Source organism: Myripristis murdjan, chromosome 2 (genome assembly GCF_902150065.1).
Source record: "Myripristis murdjan chromosome 2, fMyrMur1.1, whole genome shotgun sequence".
NCBI lineage: Eukaryota > Metazoa > Chordata > Actinopteri > Holocentriformes > Holocentridae > Myripristis > Myripristis murdjan.
In genome coordinates, this window is record NC_043981.1 from 15,962,763 (window position 1) to 15,970,054 (window position 7,292).

Genomic DNA, 7,292 nt, shown 5'->3' on the forward strand with positions numbered 1-7,292 from the left:
GCTTATCCCGGGCTATTTTTAAGACGGCTCCAGCGCCGCTTTCCAGGCTCCAGCTGTTCAGCAAACACTCCTACATATAAATCTGTAAAACGCTTGTAAATAAAAGTGAAAGGATACAGCAGGTTAATTTCCAAAGTGAGGTTAAACTAAAAAGAAAAAAAGGGAAAATAATCTACTCAACAACACTCAAGAGCCACTTGAACAAACTAGCCAGTGAAGTAATACAGCAAAACCGACTGCTGCTGGTGTTAAAGGAGCATTCTGGTATTTTTCAACCTGAGCCTATTTTTCCAAATGACTTATAGGAACAGATTTTGGGGAATTTGTCCAGTTTTGTCCATCATTTCAGACACTTATAATAACAATCTGAACCTGTCAGTGGCAAATCAAGAGCTTTTATTGGATGTAAATTTACCCCGTTCGATCACAGTGTAGCCTGTTTTGCGGCTGCTGGCTGAAGCCAAACATATAATTTTACTGCACCAATTCCAAATTTTGTGTCCCAATCAGTAATTTGGATCCCAAACGATGGAAAAATGGGGCCCAGGTTGAAAAATACTGGAATTATCCTTTAACATACAACTTGTAGCTACTTCTACTATCCAGTTAAAGGGATATGTCACCCATAATGCCCTTTGTCCTTTTTTGATACCAAATATGCTCTCATAAAATAATGTCTCTTAAATGGGTCTTCAAAATGCGCTCTGGTTCCACAAAGAACCATCACCAACTGAAGAACCTCTTTATTTAGAGGACGTTCTTCACAATAAAGGTTCTTCATTTTTGTTGGAGGTATTTGGCGGTAGCCTGAAGTTAGGGCTGCAGCTAACAATTCTTTTCATTGTGGATTAATGTACAGATTATTTTCTCATTGAGTGGATTAATGTCTTGGTCTATAAACCATCAGAAAACATTTTTAATACCTCGTCTGGAACCGAATGAAGGAAAAAGGAACGTCGAGAAACGGCCAACGACATGTTCATGTTGGTTTTCAACCTGCTCACAATCAACTGATTTAAAACACTCAGAGAACCTTTTATTCTGAAAAGCTACAACATAAATAAATAAATAAATAAATAAAGGTTCTTCACTGAGCCAGTTTGGTCCACAAAAAACTTCCTTAAAAATAGGTATAATTTTCCTAAGGTTCTTTAAAGAGGCACTTATAGCTTCTAAAGGAACCATTTTTTGATGGTTCTTTGAGGCAGGTTTGGGGGTTCTTCAAGGAACCGTCTACAGAAATGGCTTGCTAAAAGGTTCTTTGTGGAACCAAAAATGGTTCTTCTATGGCAGGGATGTCCCAGCTGGAGCCATGGAGAACAGCCTCTCGGTTCTCCATGGCACATGGTTCCTCACTCTGTTCTGTGGGAACCATTTTGGACAGCCAGAGTGTTCAGGTGTATATTCTTACCTAAAAATCTCACCAAGCGCAGTGCCAGAAGAACTGAAAGACATGAAGATCAGAGTGTTTTTGTGGAGCACGATGAACATTGACGGAGCTGCTCGGACCCGACACAGCAGGTCAGTCGCAGCATTAAACTTTGAAGGCGTCTTATATCTTCTTTCTCCACCTCTGCCTCAGCCTCCGGGGCCTCAGCATCAATAATGAACGTCTCCCGTGACTCTGCCAACTCTCACAGTTAATTCATTTGAACCTAACTAAAGCAAAATGAATAATCTGTGCACTGGATCTTGATGGATGATGTTTCTACTGTTCCCTAATGTGAACATCTTGTGCTTTAACATCTTGGTTATCAAAGGTTTTTGGCATCAAGGAGGGCAAAACCATCTACTCTCTTAAAGGGATGGTTCACCTATTTTAAAGAAAAATAATAATATTATGCAGGAGCCTGTGCTGCTCTGTAACCTAATATCACTGCTGTCCAGCCAAAAGCATGTATCTCCATAATATCAGCTTTTCAGAAACTAAGGAAAATGGCCTTGTCGCAAGATTGACGACTGAACATTTTTCATTTTCAGTGTAAAGGGTTGTAGAACTTTCTGAACTCATAGAGCAGCATGTAAATACTCAATTTAAGCTAAAACATGAAGCAGGAAACATGAAAATCACCAAAACTGGAGATGAAAGTTCAAGTCCCATGTCACAGTGTCCATTCCCAAAAAACTCATGGATAATAAAAACACAAACTCTACAAGTCTGTCTTACACTCAAAATGATCTGCCATTCTGCTTAACATGACAGTAAAATGTGCTGATAGTTAAAACACAGACTTAACAAAGTAGAACCAATACAGTATTAAGTGTATGATAGGGATTAAGTGCTAGTTTTTGGTAGCAGCACAAGATAAGAAGAAATGATGTTGCAGCAGCAAAATAAATAAATAAATAAATATATTTTTAAAAATAAAATAAAATAAAAAATAGATTAAAGTAAAATAAAAAATAATAAAGTAATAACAAAAATCAAAAAGAAAAAAAATGATCCTAACCCTAAAAATTCTAAAAAAAAAAAAAAAAAAAAAAAAATATATATATATATATATATATATATATATATATATATATATATATATATATATTAAATTTAAAAATATAAATTAAATTAAATTAAAATAATGATACAATAATAAAACAAGAAAAATGGTATATAAGTAAGAATATAGCCATCAATGTTTAAGACAATTTTTTTTGTGTGTCTGCTTCCTTCCTTGCACTTTCACTGAAAAAATCCAGATGTGATGTCACATTGTCTGGCCGTTTATGTGCAGGAATAAGAAAAATACACAACCAAACAATAAGAATATGCACCCAGACATGCAGACCAAACCGTGGAGCTGCAGTGTGTGTTTCTAATGGTGGCAAAAGTGTTTCAGCTGTTTTTTTTTCCTCTCAGTGGACGCACTGATGAACAAGCAGGAAGTCAGGGGTCACAAATCACTCCGTACTTTTAGTGACTTCACTCGCCCAGCACCCCTCATGTCGTTAATAATTTACATCCCCGGAGAGGAGGCAGATAAAGAGGCCAGCCGGCAGGACCTTGATGTCCACTGTTTTGCCTCTTTGCATGATTATTGAGTGTTTCTATATTTCACATGGGCAGGTGAGGAGAAGTGGAGGCATGAATAATGGAGGTTACACACCTGGCTGGAGGCAGATACCACGCTTGCTGATGCTCATTCAATGTTCTGTAGATAAGATGCATGTTGAATGGCTAAGTGGCCATTGCTGTGTGAATGCATATTTATTTAGAAAGCAAGTTTCCCTAACCAGAGGATATAGAAGCAAAATAGAAATGCAGTTCCACATACGTCGTGAAGAATGTTTTCATGCATCACTATAATTTTAGATCCAAGTTGAAAGAAGAACAAATCATTAATCTCAAAACCAATGAAGAACAATAGTGTACCTAAATATAGCATTCAAAAATATGTCAAATATGTCAATATGTCAAAAATACCAGTGTATATATATTGTGGAAAACAGCAGAACTGTTCTGAAAGGTATCCTGTAAACAGAAACAATGTGTAAAAGATTAAATTTATGTAACAAAACTGAGGAAAGTGGACCTGAGCAATCATACAAACCTACAAATCTCAGCAGTGTTTTCTGCAAAACGAGGAAGAGTTTAAATGTTTGCAAAAGGCATCTGAATGCTGCTTCACCACAAAAAGGAACCTCTAAACCTTTAAATGTATCATTTTAATTACTAGAAACACAGTTTCCCCATGTTTTTGAAAAAAAAAAAAATCAAATGAATTTGCTTGGGGAAAGGTGATTATCAAATTGGCAAAAAAAAAAAAGTAAAAAAAAAAAAAAAAAAAGAAGGATAAACCAATAAAACTAACCAACCCTAACCAAATAACTGGCAAAATTAAAAATAAATAAATAAATAAATAAATAAATTTAATTTTACAAAATTAAATTTTACAAAAAATATTTATAGCAAAACAATATCTGTAATTATTAAAATGCCACATTTAAAGGTCGGATCATCATAATTCTTGTGTTTCAGAGATTGGGGAAAATCTGCGTTGATGTAAGGGGCACAGTGACTTCAGACGGGCATCTGCGGCTCATTGAGAGTCAACTTGGGGGTCCAGAACATGAGAAAGTTTGAAAAGCCATGTCTTATCGTTTCTTTAAAGCACTGTCCCTGTGGTTTGGAGAGACTGCAGATAAGTTCAAACGTAATTTCAGTGCCTCGATCAAATCTATCGCTCGGCGGCTGTGAAGTTACCAAAACCTCTCACTGCCGGTGGGATTAATGCTCCCACGGGATGAAAGGCACAGCCAGGCCCGGTTCCTGGAAATCCTGCTTTCCATGGCCGAGGCTGTAATCCTGTGTTTGTGTTTCCCATTGATAGTGAGCAGGTTGGCTTAGCGGTGCAGCCGGGGCCAGACGAGCCTCACTTCATTGTGTCAGGGGGTGCACAGCCCATACGTTTAAAGGAACACGCCAAAGAAAAGTTTTTGTCCACTAAGAACAAACGGCAGACACCAAAACTATTCAGTCGGTAGATTTATTCCAACATTTTCCATCGATCCAAGGTTTTTATTCTCTGTTTGACCAAAATAGAGAATTTGGGACATTTACAGATTAATTTATTTGCCAACAGGCAGCATGCAAGGACATTTTTTGTGTGTTTTTTTTTTTTTTTTTATACCACTGCCAATGGAGTTGGATGGGAGTTATGTTAAATATTCGCCCCATTCTGTCTGCTTCTCAGTTTATTAGCAGAATCTCTCAAAAAGTTATGAATGAACTGTCTTGAAACTTGGTGGAAAGGATGACCAGGGGCCGAGGAAGAACTGATTAATTTTTCACACTGACTGGCCAAAGTGGGATGAGGCCTCACATGAAAATGCATGTAACTTTCGAATGGATTCGCACAACATCATGAAACTTAGTGGAAAGGCTGATCATTTGGCAAAGAAACACAAATTAGCTTTTCACTCAGATTGGCCAAAGGAGGTTGTGGACGATTAACTTTTGGTGAAAATCCAACATCTTCACAGTTACATAGTGCTGGTGGAGGTATGCACTTTACTGAGTGCTTTTATTGCCAATTTGTCTTAAATTTGTGATATGTAAATCATGAGGTGGGCTTGTGGGAGTCGTATCCAGGCTGATTATAGCCTGAAAAAGACTAGCAGCCAATATTATGAGGAAGCTTTATCCATTAAAACATGAGAACGCCTCTTGCAAGCCTCATTGAATCGTTCCTCCTCTGGTATACTCTGACAGGGTAAAAGCAAAAGACAGTAAAAGAAAGCAGTAAAAGAAATCCAAATGGATTTTGATGCTCTGAACTGAATCGCTGACTCGAATCTGAATGTACAAACTCCAAATTGAATTGAATCGTTTATGACGTTAAGCCAAAGATTCATACTCCTAATACATTTTTATTTATTAATATTACAACTATCAGCTTCACCCAAGTGTCTTAGTGTATTTTAGTGTCTCCTTTAGGGTCTCAGTGCTGCTTGGGACGGTTTTTCCACACTGACACTGTTTGGCTTTTCACCCACTGGTTGAAATTATTGCTATCATGTTACAGCAGGATACAAAAGTTTGACACGTTTTCAAGGTCAAGATAAATGTAAACCTTAGACATCATCAATGGCAAGAGAGAGCAAAAAGTGAAGTTAAGCACCTTTAAGAGCCGTCCCTTTCTGCAGCTGCAATTATAAGGACTAAATAGACAAGCACTGCGAATAGAAAACCTATTAAGCCTCTTACACTCATCAACCTGCCAGACCATCACTTATAAACAGTACCAAGGATGAAATGATCTAATAGACAATGCGCCTTTCAAACTCAAATTGATATTTGCTTGAGTTTGGTCCATTTTCTTTTGGCTAAAATTGGCAATAACACAAGGCCGTGCGTTTTCTCCTTAAATGTGGAAAACAACTCGAAGAAACAGAATTGAACCAGGTGTGATATTTAATAAAATGAGAATATTGGCCCATATGTTGGTCACACACTAACACACATCCTGCGTCCTCCAGTCAGCGCCTCTGCAGCCCGCAACGCTCGGCCACACAAACACCGCAGCCCCATATGTATATTTATTTATTTAGCCATTGGTCTTTATTTATCTCCCTGTTTGCTCCCATTCAGCGCTGGGAAAAAAACTGGAGCAGGAGTCCATAAATATTAAAAATTACCTGGAGGATGCACTCACATTCGCTAGAGTGGTTTCATTCACTCTTTCTACCTGTTTCTCCGCTGCACACTCTCTGTCCAGATTTGTATTCATATTCAAGGATGCATGGACGATGTATAAGCACAACCGCCATCTGCGCTACACATTTTTACTATTTTTTTTTTTATTTTTTAAAGCACTTCAGCTGAATGCAGTCTGAAATAGTTTAGAATATCTGGGTCAGAGTGTAGTAATGTAGGTGCAAACGGTGAGTGCTGTCTCTGCCAACATCAGGCAGTTCACGGCTTTTGTGGTCAAAGTGGCTCTTGGAAACCACAGCCAGCCCGACATTTCAACGCAGCCTCTGCAACGAAACCGCAAAACTGAGTAAACTTAGAGCAAAATTGAACTTTTAGTTTTTAGAGTCCACATGGTGGTGAAATCTCCTCATTGGCTGCTCCGTGCTCCCCTGGCCTGCTAATCCACAACACTGGATTTCTATCTCTCCATTCACTTCCATAGCACAGCAAACCAATTCCAATTCCTACACTTTTAGCATACAAATGAATGTAGTCTGGTTCCAGTACAGGCCAATCAATGCAGGGCGGAACAAACATTGTAATAAAGCTGTATCAAAGCCAGAGAGATCACAGATAGATGATCGATAGATTATTAACTTGTAGGTGCTGCTATTGATGTGTAGCTGTTTAGCTGTTTGTTAAAATTAACCCGACTTCATTTAATCATTCGTTCAAATAGTTTTCATTGGATTTTTGGTGAAATCGAGCTATTTTTTGTTGTTGTTGTTAGCCCTTTCACCAACAACCTGACTTGGCATAAATGACATTAAATGTCAACACTGACGGACATTTTTGGACGGCCAAATTTGCTAAGTTAGATTAAATTGCAGAAACTGGCTAAAGTAGCTACTGTGACGACTGAAAACCGAAATTGAACACATCAGTCGTGAGTCATTAGTCGGCAGGATTCATATCCCTCCGCCTACAGGAATCAGCTAACATGCGGGACAGTTTCAGACTGATGAATCTGAATATAAGCCTAAAATGAACCTGAATAACGCGGATTATTCCAATTTGAAAAGCAGCAAGTCCTGGTACCCATTTTTGGAGGAAATTAAAATGACTCTTTTCTTTTTTATTTTCCTTCTTGAATTTGAAAGTA